Consider the following 14,541-nt stretch of genomic DNA (forward strand, 5'->3'; position numbering starts at 1 on the left):
ACCCTATAATCAAGTTCAATATCTTAAATCAACTTTAGAACTTTATAAGGTACCAACAGAGAATTTGCTCAGCCTCTGGACTGTAGAGTCTTTTACCATAACAGATTCAATGGCATATGTATACCTGTATTTACTAAAACAGGAGAGAAACAATTTTCATACAGGTATTTCAAAAAATTATGCATGCTGAAGAAAAAGAAAATCATATAGAAGGGGTAGGATTATCTGTAACTGCAGAAATTTATGATCAGATAGGGGCTATTTGTGAGTAGAGATAATTTAGCTTTTTAAAATGCAGGGTTTTTATATACACAGACAATAAGCAGTTAGGTGACATAATACAATATTCTACATACAAGAAAGGAAGTCAACTATATATAAACATAAAATGAATGGAAAAATTAGGGAGGGAGGGGAAAGGGGGGAAAAAAGAAGTACGGAATTCAAAACAACACTCCTGAGAAAAACAAAAGTACAGATGAATAAGAGGTATTTCAAAAAAATAAGATGTTCTTGGATAGAATGATTCAAACTTTATAGAATGTCCATGATTCCCAACATTATTATATTAAATTATAAATATTATTCAAGCACAAGATTGCATTTCTTTCTGGAAACTAGATAAGTTGATTTTAAAATTCATCTGGGGAGGGAGCGAGAAGATGGCGGAAGAGTAAGACGCGGGGATCACTCTTCCTCCTCACAGATACATCAGAAATACATCTACACGTGGAACTTCTCCTATAGAACACCCACCGAACGCTGGCAGAAGACCTCAGACCTCAGACCTCAGGCTCTTGGCACTCCAGCCAGGTGTCAAGGCTGTATCTCTGAGGTGGGAGAACTAACCTCAGGACACTGGTCCACAAGACACCTCTCAGCTCCACGTAATATCAAACGGCGAAAATCTCCCAGAGATCTCCATCTCAACACCAAGACCCAGATTCACTCAAGGACCAGCAACAAACAGTGCTGGACACCCTATCCCCAACAAAGAGCGAGACAGGTCTACAGCCCCATCCATTAGCAGAGAGGCGGCCTAGAATCACAGTAAGGCTACCGACATCCCCATACACGCCCCCAGACGTGGACCTACCCACCAGGGAGACGGGATCCAGCCTCATCCACCAGAACAGGGGAACTGGTCCCCCCAACCAGGAAACCTACTCAACCCACTGAACCAACCTCAGCCACTGGGGACAGCCACCAAAAATAGATAGAAATTCGAACCTGCAGCCTGCAAAAGGGAGACCCCAAACATAGTAAGATAAGCAAAATGAGAAGACAGAAAAACACACAGCAGATGAAGGAACAAGATAAAAACACACCAGACCTAACAGATGAAGAGGTAATAGCCAATCTACCTGAAAGAGAATTTAGAATAATGATGGTGAAGATGATGCAAAATCTTGGAAATAGAATAGACAAATTGCAAGAATCAGTTAACAAGGACCTAGAAGAAATAAAGAGGAAGCAAGTAACGATGAGCAACACAATAAATGAAATGAAAAATACTCTAGACGGGATCAGTAGCAGAATAACGGAGGCAGAAGGACGGATAAGTGACCTGGAAGATAAAATAGTGGAAATAACTACTGCAGAGCAGAAGAAAGAAAAAAGAATGAAAAGAACTGAGGACAGTCTCAGAGATCTCTGGGACAACATTAAACGCACCAACATTCGAATCATAGGGGTCCCAGAAGAAGAAGAGAAAAAGAAAGGGACTGAGAAAATATTTGAAGAGATTATAGTTGAAAACTTCCCTAATATAGGAAAGGAAATAGTCAACCAAGTCCAGGAAGCACAGAGAGTCCCATACAGGATAAACCCAAGGATAAACACGCCGAGACACATAATAATCAAACTGTCAAAAATTAAATACAAAGAAAACATATTAAAAGCAGCAAGGGAAAAACAACAAATAACACACAAGGGAATCCCCATAAGGCTAACATCTGATCTTTCAGCAGAAACTCTACAAGCCAGAAGGGAGTGGCAGGACATATTTAAAGTGATGAAGGAAAAAAACCTACAACCAAGACTACTCTACCCAGCAAGGATCTCATTCCGATTTGATGGAGAAATTAAAACCTTTACAGACAAGCAAAAGCTGAGAGAGTACAGCACCACCAAACCAGCTTTACAACAAATGCTAAAGGAACTTCTCTAAGCAAGAAACATAAGAGAAGGAAAAGACCTACAAGAACAACCTGAAACAATTAAGTAAATGGTAATAGGAACGCACATATCAATAATTACCTTAAATGTAAATGGATTAAATGCTCCCACCAAAAGACACAGACTGGCTGAATGGATACGAAAACAGGACCCATATATATGCTGTCTACAAGAGACCCACTTCAGACCTAAGGACACTTACAGGCTGAAAGTGAGGGGATGGAAAAAGATATTCCATGCAAATGGAAATCAGAAGAAAGCTGAAGTAGCAATTCTCATATCAGACAAAATAGACTTTAAAATAAAAACTATTACAAGAGACAAAGAAGGACACTATATAATGATCAAGGGATCGATCCATGAAGAAGATATAACAATTGTAAATATTTATGCACCCAACATAGGCGCACCTCAATACATAAGGCAAATACTAACAGCCATAAAAGGGGAAATCGACAGTAACACAATCATAGTAGGGGACTTTAACACCCCACTTTCACCAATGGACAGATCATCCAAAATGAAAATAAATAAAGAAACACAAGCTTTAAATGATACATTATACAAGATGGATTTACTTGATATTTATAGGACATTCCATCCAAAAACAACAGAATACACATTTTTCTCAAGTGCCCATGGAACATTCTCCAGGATAGATCATATCTTGGGTCACAAATCTAGCCTTGGCAAATTTAAGAAAATTGAAATCGTATCAAGTATCTTTTCTGACCACAACGCTATGAGACTAGATATCAATTACAGGAAAAGATCTGTAAAAAATACAAGCACATGGAGGCTAAACAATACACTACTTAATAACGAAGTGATCACTGAAGAAATCAAAGAGGAAATCAAAAAGTACTTAGAAACAAATGACAATGGAGACACGACGACCCAAAACCTATGGGATACAGCAAAAGCAGTTCTAAGAGGGAAGTTTATACCAATACAATCATACCTTAAGAAACAGGAAGCAACTCGAATAAACAACTTAACTTTGCACCTAAAGCAATTAGAGAAGGAAGAACAAAAAAACCCCAAATTTAGCAGAAGGAAAGAAATCATAAAGATCAGATTAGAAATTAATGAAAAAGAAATGAAGGAAACAATAGCAAAGATCAATAAAAGTAAAAGCTGGTTCTTTGAGAAGATAAATAAAATTGATAAACCATTAGCCAGACTCATCAAGAAAAAAAGGGAGAAGACTCAAATCAATAGAATTAGAAATGAAAAAGGAGATGTAACAACTGACTCTGCAGAAATACAAAAGATTATTAGAGATTACTACAAGCAACTCTATGGCAACAAAATGGACAACCTGGAAGAAATGGACAAATTCTTAGAAATGCACAACCTGCCAAGACTGAACCAGGAAGAAATAGAAAACATGAACAGACCAATCACAAGCACTGAAATTGAAACTGTGATTAAAAATCTTCCAACAAACAAAAGCCCAGGACCAGATGGCTTCACAGGCGAATTCTATCAAACATTTAGAGAAGAGCTAACACCTATCCTTCTGAAACTCTTCCAAAAGATAGCAGAGGTAGGAACACTCCCAAACTCATTCTACGAGGCCACCATCACCCTGATACCAAAACCAGACAAAGACGTCACAAAGAAAGAAAACTACAGGCCAATATCACTGATGAACATAGATGCAAAAATCCTCAACAAAATACTAGCAAACAGAATCCAACAGCATATTAAAAGGATCATACACCATGATCAAGTGGGGTTTATTCCAGGAATGCAAGGATTCTTCAATATACGCAAATCAATCAACGTGATACACCATATCAACAAACTGAAGGAGAAAAACCATATGATCATCTCAATAGATGCAGAGAAAGCTTTTGACAAAATTCAACACCCATTTATGATAAAAACCCTGCAGAAAGTAGGCATAGAGGGAACTTTCCTCAATATAATAAAGGCCATATATGACAAACCCACAGCTAGCATTGTTCTCAATGGTGAAAAACTGAAACCATTTCCACTAAGATCAGGAACAAGACAAGGTTGCCCACTCTCACCACTCTTATTCAACATAGTTTTGGAAGTTCTAGCCACAGCAATTAGAGAAAATAAAGAAATAAAAGGAATCCAGATAGGAAAAGAAGAAGTAAAGCTGTCACTGTTTGCAGATGACATGATACTATATATAGAGAATACTAAGGATGCTACCAGAAAACTACTAGAACTAATCAATGAATTTGGTAAAGTAGCAGGATACAAAGTTAATGCACAGAAATCTCTGGCATTCTTATACACTAATGATGAAAAATCTGAGAATGAAATTAAGAAAACACTCCCATTTACCATTGCAACAAAAAGAATAAAATATCTAGGAATAAACCTACCTAAGGAGACAAAAGACTTGTATGCAGAAAACTATAAGACACTGATGAAAGAAATTAAAGATGATACAAATAGGTGGAGAAATATACCATGTTCTTGGATTGGAAGAATCAACATAGTGAAAATGACTGTATTACCCAAAGCAATATACAGATTCAATGCAATCCCTATCAAATTGCCACTGGCATTTTTTACAGAACTAGAAAAAAGAATTTCACAATTTGTATGGAAACACAAAAGACCCCGAATAGCCAAAGCAATCTTGAGAACGAAAAATGGAGCTGGAGGAATCAGGCTCCCTGACTTCAGACTATACTACAAGGCCACAGTAATCAAGACAGTATGGTACTGGCACAAAAACAGAAATATAGATCAATGGAACAGGATAGAAAGCCCAGAGATAAACCCACACACATATGGTCACCTTATCTTTGATAAAGGAGGCAAGAATATACATTGGAGAAAAGACAGCCTCTTCAATAAGTGGTGTTGGGAAAACTGGACAGCTACCTGTAGAAGTATGAAATTAGAACACTCCCTAACACCATACACAAAAATAAACTCAAAATGGGTTAAAGACCTAAATGTAAGGCCAGACACTATCAAACTCTTAGAGGAAAACATAGGCAGAACACTCTATGACATCAATCACAGCAAGATCCTTTTTGACCCATCTCCTAGAGAAATGGAAATAAAAACAAAAATAAACAAATGGTATCTAATGAAACTTAAAAGCTTTTGCACAGCAAAGGATACCATAAACAAGACCAAAAGACAACCCTCAGAATGGGAGAAAGTATTTGCAAATGAAGCAACTGACAAAGGATTAATATCCAAAATTTATAAGCAACTCATGCAGCTCAATAACAAAAAAACAAACAGCCCAATCCAAAAATGGGCAGAAGAACTAAATAGACATTTCTCCAAAGAAGATATACAGATAGCCAACAAACACATGAAAGAATGCTCAACATCATTAATCATTAGAGAAATGCAAATCAAAACTACAATGAGATATCATCTCACACCGGCCAGATTGGCCATCATCAAAAACTCTAGAAACAATAAATGCTGGAGAGGGTGTGGAGAAAAGGGAACACTCTTGCACTGCTGGTGGGAATGTAAAATGATACAGCCACTATGGAGAACAGTATGGAGGTTCCTTAAAAAACTACAAATAGAACTACCATATGACCCAGCAATCCCACTACTGGGCATATACCCTGAGAAAACCATAATTCAAAAAGAGTCATGTACCAAAATGTTTATTGCAGCTCTATTTACGATAGCCAGGACATGGAAGCAACCTAAGTGTCCATCAACAGATGAATGGATAAGGAAGATGTGGCACATATATACAATGGAATATTACTCAGCCATAAAAAGAAATGAAACTGAGTTATTTGTAATGAGGTGGATAGACCTGGAATCTGTCATACAGAGTGAAGTAAGTCAGAAGGACAAAAACAAATACCGTATGCTAACACATATATATGGAATCTAAAAAAAAAATGTCATGAAGAGATTAGTGGTAGGAGGGAATAAAACACAGACCTACTAGAGCATGGACTTGAGGATATGGGGAGGGGGAAGGGTAAGCTGTGATGATGTGAGAGAGTGGCAGGGACATATACACACTACCAAATGTAAATTAGATAGCTAGTGGGAAGCTACAGCATAGCACAGGGAGTTCACCTCTGTACTTAGTGACCACCTAGAGGGGTGGGATAGGGAGGGTGGGAGGGAGGGTGACAAAAGAGGGAAGAGTTATGGGAACATATGTATATGTATAACTGATTCACTTTGTTGTAAAGGAGAAACTAACCCACTATTGTAAAACAGTTATACTCAAATAAAGATGTTAAAAAAAAAAAAAAATTATCTGGAAAAATAAATATGCCTTGGGGACACTCAATCAGTGGAAGAGGGTTGGAGGGTGTTGCATTACAGTACTTAAAGTACATTAAAGAATATCATAAGGCTCTATAAATTAAAAGGTGTTCTTATAAATTAATACATGGATAGAGAAAAATATGGATACTCTAAAAATATTCAAAAATAGATCTAAAAGTATAAGGGAGTTTATGATAAAGGTGGGGAATATTCATTTTAATAAATAGGGCTGGGACAACTGTATATACAGATGGAAAAATATAAGATTGTATTAAATCCTGTCATCCAATAGTATAAATATATAATGCATATGAAATCTAAAAACAAAATATAATAAAACTAGGCAAGTACCATATACTGGTCTATTCAGGAAGCAAAGAAAACTTTTCTATACCCTAAAGTTCAGAATCCATAAAGAAAAAGCTTTCAGCTACATAATCAAAAATAAATTCTTTCATTTAAAAAAAGTAGAATGAAAAATGACAAAAATATGTGCTTGCAACTTGTATTAGAAACACTTAATAGCCTTAATATACAAAATGTTTCAAAATATTGAGAAGACCAAAAACCCAATAAAAAATGGTCATAATGTATAAATGCAGTTAACAGAATAAGAAATGCAAATGCTCCCAAGAGTATGAAAAGATGCTCAGTCCAGCTCATATTTATTATACAGATACAAGTTAAAAATGCACTGATATGCCATTTTTCACCTGTCAAATTCAGAACATTCAAAAAGTTTGATAACATACTATGCTTGTAAGCCTGTTTCATAGGAAACAAACTCTCTCACAGTGTTGGTGGAAATGCAATGCGTTGAAACATCCACTCTGTTTGCAATACCTAGCTAAATGATACATGAGCCCAACTTCTAGGAATCTAACATGCAATGGCAAAAATATGAAATGTCTTACACACCTGGCTTTTCATTTTTGCATCATTCATGGAACAAAAGACCAGGACCTATGTTACATCCACACAATAGAGTTCTATGCATTTTTTTCTTTAATTTTTTAAAGAGCTACTTTTCTTTTTTATTAAAGTTGATTTACAATATTATATTAGTTTCAGGTGTACAGCAAAGTGATTCAGTCATATATATATGTATATATACATTTTTTCAGATCATCTTCCATTATAGGTTATTACAAGATGTCAAATAGAGTTCCCTGTGCTGTATAGTAAATCTTGTTGCTTGTCTATTTTATGTATAGTGCTTTGTATCTGTTAATCCCATACTCTTAATTTATCCACCATCATCCCTTTGGTAACGAGAAGTTTGTTTTCTATGTCTGTGAGCCTGTTTGTTTTGTATATAGATTCACTCATATTTTTTTTAGATTCAACATAAAAGTGATATCATATTTGTCTTTGTCTGACTTACTTCACTAAGTATGATATTCTCTGGGTCCACTTGTATTGCTGCAAACGGCAATATTTTATCTTTTTATGGCTGAGTAGTATTCCATTGTATATATGTATTACATCTTCTTAAGCCAATGGTCTATTGAAGGACACTTGGGTTGCTTCCATGTCTTGGCTACTACTGTAAATAGTGCTGCTATGAACAATGGGGCACATGCATCTTTTCAAATTTGTGTTTTTGTCTTTTCTGGATATATACTCAGGAATGAGATTGCTGGATTATATGGTAGTAATATAGACCAGTCTCTGATGTATAATAGTGGTTAAATGTGCTTCTAGTGAGACAAGATGGATTGCAGCTGAGTGGACTTAGTTGTGACTGTTCACGGCTATGTGACAACATCCTGCAACAGCAAGGCTGTTACATTCAGTCTTTCATCATCACATCCTTGCCACCCTGCACATGATGAAGTTAATGAGATTGATACATGATAAATAGCTGTGTAATCTTTGGTGGAAATTCCATTAACTTCTAAAATGTATGTCTCACTGTCCTCTTAAACAGAAAGGAGCATTGTACTGGAGGATTTTTTTTTTTTTTTTTTAACATCGTTACTGGAATATAATTGCTTTGCAATGGTGTATTAGTTTCTGCTTTATAACAAAGTGATTCAGCTATACATATACATATATCCCCATAACTCCTCCCTCTTGTGTAACCCTCCCACCCTCCCTATCACATCCCTCTAGGTGGTCACAAAGCACCAAGCTGATCTCCCTGTGCTATGTGGCTGCTTCTCACTAGCTATCTATTTTACATTTGATAGTGTATATATGTCCATGCCACTTCGTCCGAGCTTACCCTTTTCCCTCCCCGTGTCCTCAAGTCCAAACCTTTCCCATCCCTGTGTCCTTAAGTCCATTCTCTATGTAAAAGTTGCTTGTATTTCCTCCACTTTATTTCCAAGATTTTGAATCATCTTTACTATCATTACTTTGTATTCTTTTTCAGGTAGACTGCCTATTTCCTCTTCATTTGTTTGTTCTAGTGGGTTTTTACCTTGCTCCTTGATCTGCTTTGTGTTTCTCTGTCTTCTCATTTTTGCTTAACTTACTGTGTTTGGGGTTTCCTTTGTGCAGGCTGCAGGTTCGTAGTTCCCATTGTTTTTGGTGTAGGCCCCCAGTGGCTACGGTTTGTTCAGTGGGTTGTATAGGCTTCTTGGTGGAGGGGACTGGTGCCTGTGTTCTGGTGGATGAGGCTAGACCTGTCTTTTTGGTTGGCAGGACCACGTCCAGTGTTGTTTCAGGGCATCCGTGATCTTATTATGATTTTAGGCAGCCTCTCTGCTAATGGGTGGGGTTGTATTGCTGTCTTGCTAGTTGTTTGGCATAGGGTGTCCAGCACTGTAGGTTGCTGGTCATTGAGTGGAGCTGGGTCTTAGCATTGAGATGGAAATCTCTGGGAGAGATTTCACCGTTTGATATTACATGGAGCCAGGAGGTCTCTGGTGGACCAATGTCCTGAACTTGGCTCTCCCACCTCAGAGGCACAGGCTTGTCACCTGGCCAGAGCACCAAGATCCTGTCAGCCACACTGCTTTTGAGCATTCTGAGGTCTTCTTCCAGAGTTCAGTAGGTGTTCTGTAGGAGTTGTTCCACATGTAGATGTATTTCTTATGTATTTTTGGGGAGGAAGGTGATCTGCATGTCTTATTCCTCCAGCATCTTGAAGGTCTCTCGTATGCATTTTTAAAATGGATATCCAAGGAAGACCTCTACAGACTAACACTGATTATATAAAAAGATGCAGGGAAATATGAATATAAATACGCACACAGTTGTTTATATTTCTAAGAAGAAATAGTGAACGAATAAGCCAAAAGTTTTAAAGATAGTCACATGTCAGTGAGGGAAAAAACATGAAGGGGACAAATGAAAGAAACAAGAAACTTTCCTGAAGTTAGTTTGTTTATAATTTTGACATGAAAAACTATAGATGTTTTATAAAACACAAAGTAAACTTTAAAAAATATTCCTAAAAATTAAAAACAAACTGAAAGTAAATTAAATTGTATATCAAGTTTGTGGCATAATTGCCCAGGGAATACTTATTACAAAAGCTTTTAAAATACTGAAGTTTGACAGTTCAAAGTGAAATAATCCTAAAGAAAAAAATACTAGCAAAGAAACACCAAACTGTACTCAATGATACTGTTGACATAAGTTGTCTTAACATTGCTACTACATGGTATTGCCATTAGATGGTTAAAAAAAAATACAGAATTAAGTAAATGGCAAGAACAAAAAGATATAAGAAAGAAAAAAACCAAGCAACTTACTTGGCTTTTCTTGTATGAAGTGTATTTTAGAGTTACCAAATGTAGTTGATAATGTAAAGTTATTCTTATCAAAAGAATAAAATCCAGTTACTAAATGCAGAGGAAGTGAGAAGCAAGTAAACAAAGCACTAACTCATTTTTTTTTAAGATCACTAAGTCTGGGACAATCAGACATCATGTGATTCTTGGTGCTAGCCTGAAATAGACTGCCAGATATTTCTTTGGCAAAGATAGATTTATTCTGGATCAGAAGAGATTTATAATTTGGGGTCTGCAACCATGGTGAGCCACATGCAATTCCTTGCAGGGAAAGAGGAGGAAAATGCTTTTATGGAGAGAAAAAGGAAATTAGGAAGGCTACAGTCAAAGAGCCCACGGCTTTTCATTGGCTGAGTCCTTGCCAGGAAAGAAAAGTCTTTTTTCTTTCTTTTTGGCTTTGCTATCCTCACAGTACATGAGAGGTGCCCTTTTGGGTCCCTCACCACTATTTAACTGAGGTTTCTGTTTATTAATTTTTTACACTGGTATGATAACAATAAGAAGTATGTACCACCACTTATGATGTATGTTTGCTAAAAATTCAACCTGAATTTTATGGTGCCATCAGACTGATATACGATTCACAGGCAATGCAGGGAGCTAAAGAAACATTTTAAATGACCACACGAGGAAGGAATTGGCCAAACCCAGAATGGGGGAAAGTCTACAAAGCAAATGAGCAAGTCTTCAACAAATAAGTGGTATGAAAAATAATTTGGGATGAGGACATTACGGTTAAAAGAAAGTTAAGGGATATATGAACCAAATGAAATATGTGGACATGATGTAGATCTTGTTTTGATCACACCAACCTTAAAAAATAATTTTTTAGAGACAATCTGGAATAGTTTGAGACAGACTAGGTATCAACTAACATTGAAGAATACTATTAATTTGGTTAACTGTGATAATGTGTTGTCATTAAGAAATCCTTAAGTTTTAGACATACTACACTGTGATGTATTTATGGGAGAAATGATATGTCAGGGTTTGCTTTAAAAACACTGATGCAAAAAATATGGGAAATACATGAAAGACTAGCAAACACCGACATATGTTGAAACTAGGTGTTTAGTATATGATCAGTTTATACTATTCACTTTATTTTTAATATTTGAACATTTTGACTTTATTACAGAAGTGTTCAAATATAACAAAAGCAGGGCTGCTGAGTCATATGCCATCATTTCAGGCCAGTTAGGAATTGGGTGACTAATTGAAAACAATGGAGCCCACACAGTAACAGAATGTGCTTCTGTTTAGAAAAGCAAAGATAAGCCCATGAGAAAGCATGGGCTTCTAGCTCCATGAAGGAGTTAATTGGAAACATGCTAAAGAAAGATTATTCTGCAAAGAAAGCCATGGGGGAGGGAAGAGGAGGGTAGACCACTGACCATGGACTGGCTACTCTGGGAAACAGAGAAACAGACCATGTTGCCCCAATATATACAGTTCCTATCAAGTCTAATGAAGGCAAAGGGTATAAATATGTAAAAACAAATATGGACAGTCCTATTTTAATGCCTGTATTCATCCCACTTTTATTTTTGGATGTGCTTCACAATGAACAGCATTTTCCCATGTTTTCTAATTGATTATTAATGAATCACCAGTACACCTACATTATCATTGGATATCATTGGGTATCATTATATGAGATATATGAATTTTATAGACATATATATATATGTTAGGATAAACATTTTTTCAACACAATTTCATATATATTCCCTGAAAACAAATCATATGAATAAATGAAGCTTGATTTGTACCTTTTAAATAAGTCTGCTTATTGATCTAAGTTTTAGCTGCTGATATTAATGTATTAGCTGCTGATAATATTAATGTATTTTAAAACCTTTTCTTCTTTTGAAAAAATACAATTCACCTATGAAGTACATACTGTTAAAAAGACAACAGGCCCAAAATAGATTATGCTTATGACACGTTCCACATCACCAAACTAAGACAATTACAATTTCAGTCTCCAAAAATGGAATCTTAAATCTTAAATCAGTCAATCAAGAATCACCTGATCAGGACTAGTCAGGTAATCTGCCTGAGGGACCCCTACCATCCCCTAAAGGAAAATAACTTTGCAATAATCAACCTTTTTTTTTCTTTTGTGTAGTATAAATTGTTTGTTCCTGCTCCTTTTTTATAGTTCCTCAGAGCTCCTTTCTATTTGCTAGATTAGATGCTGCCCCATTTGAATTGATTTTTGCTTGAATAAACTCAAAATGTTTAATATGCCTCAGTTTATCTTTAAAAGTACTATATGATAGATCAGCCATTTTACATTTTATTGATGATGCTTATAGAAACACTGTGGAATAGGTACCATTTTCTCTATCTTAAACTTGAGACATAATATTTTCTATGGGAGATATGTTGCTGTAACTTGTCACATGATTTTATTATTTGTCCTAATTTTTATATAACATGATATATTCTGCCATTCCTAAACACTTTTTTCTACAGATGATACATTTCCAAACTAGTTGAGTGTCTTAAGTTACATGCCATTTCCATACAGATTATGTATAGATGATATGGCATGAATGTGTCTTCTACAATTTAAACCAAAAAACTCACTAACACTGCATTTGAAGTTCTTCTTTCATTTACATCTTATAATTAAAAAAAAATATTTTCCTTTCCATCTTATTTATCCCTAACATGGAATTTAAAGCTTCATGTTTCTCTGCATTCTCACAAGGCATTAGTGCTTACTCTATAATAAGTAACTACCCTAAAACAATGATTCTCAGACTAAAGTCCCAACCATTTTAGAGTTCTGTAGGGTCCCTTTATGGACTTCCAAATGAAGAGTAGAAATAACCATGCTGCCTTCCAGTCCTAACTCCACCTCCTCTTGTATCAACCATTGCTGTTGTGCTTTCTCCAATATTTTATGTATTTCTTTTTAAGTTTTCATTTTAATAAGCATTCTGAGGCTAAAACCACATCCAGTAAAATTTTAACACAGATCACTCCAAAACTATTGTATTAACATCCAGAAAATGTTAACATTTATACTACAGCTATTGTTTGAGCACCTATTCTTTGCTAAGCATTTTGCTAAGCATTTGGGAGAATACGCAGATAGCTCAGACATAGGCCCTGACCTTGAGCAGACCAAAGTCTAGTAGGAGAGGTAAGAGTTGTATGCAAATTTCAGCAGAGGGAATTTTAGACTTACAGAGAAAAAGGCAGGAGAGGAAGAAAAGAAAGTTGGACATAAAGAGGCAGAGGGAAGAAAACAGTTTAGATAAATAAATGCTGATAATTTTTCCTGCCATGAAACTCAAGGGACTTTTGCAGGGAAGTGAGAAGTGGACTTGAGTCTGTAGTCTTTTTGTTCTGTCTCAGTCTCCTTGCCTCTCTCAGGGTGAGCATTTTGCGATGGTGCAGGTGCTTCAAGTGTTTAGACACAGTATTGTTTTCCAAAGCATGAGCCTCTATTATATCAAATATACAACTAAGAATGAACAATGCATTCTAATTTTAGGAAAAGCTTGCTGTGTTACAGAGTTAAGTTTACTGAAAGACAGTATATTAATTACCAAATGGAGATGATTTTTGAGATTTAAGAATCTATCACCAAACATCATTTTTACCTTATGCACGGTCCTTAAAACATAAACTCCACTGTCTATTGCAATGGAAGTGGTAGTAAAGTTTCACCAGATTGAGGTTGATCTCACTCTAGGGATGACTCAGAAGGCGAGGACTTACTCTGGAAGTGGGTGTAATAATGGAGGTCATGGCATGGATGTTAGAAAGGAGAAAAGGACATGTGCTTTGTGGCATGTCTGTGTGTGAAATGTACATGTAAGAAAACAAAGTGGCATAGATAGTAAACAGTAGTGTAGTAGTTCACTTTTGCTAATAGCACTGGGCTTTAAGTGGGAAGGCAAGTATTAATAAAAACGTCTTCCCTACTCTGCCTAGTTGGCCCCCTCACTTTTTCCTTTTTAATGCTGTCTCCCCTTCCTCTGATGGAAAACGAAGAGAGCAAAGTAGATAACAATCCAAGAGGGGAAACTTTCTCGAGAAGAGATAATATGTGGCTTTGAAATCATGCCAAATACGGTTAAAAAACCCATCCTGAAACCATGCCCCATAGGGTTAACAGAAACTCGTGACTAACAGAAATGCTTCAGCTTGTCTTATAGAACAGCAGGTAAGGGAACAGCTGTTAAAAATCTGTCAGCTCGTAAACTGGCTTCACTGACCAAACTTGTCTTAATTATCTTTTGTCTCCTTGACCACACCTATAGGTAATGTTTCTTATGTATGGGTCACTGTAATAATGGGGAGGGTAGGCTTAAGATGTTTTCCAGAAACTTTGAGTTGGCTC

Source organism: Kogia breviceps, chromosome 4 (assembly GCF_026419965.1).
Source record: "Kogia breviceps isolate mKogBre1 chromosome 4, mKogBre1 haplotype 1, whole genome shotgun sequence".
Taxonomy (NCBI): domain Eukaryota; kingdom Metazoa; phylum Chordata; class Mammalia; order Artiodactyla; family Physeteridae; genus Kogia; species Kogia breviceps.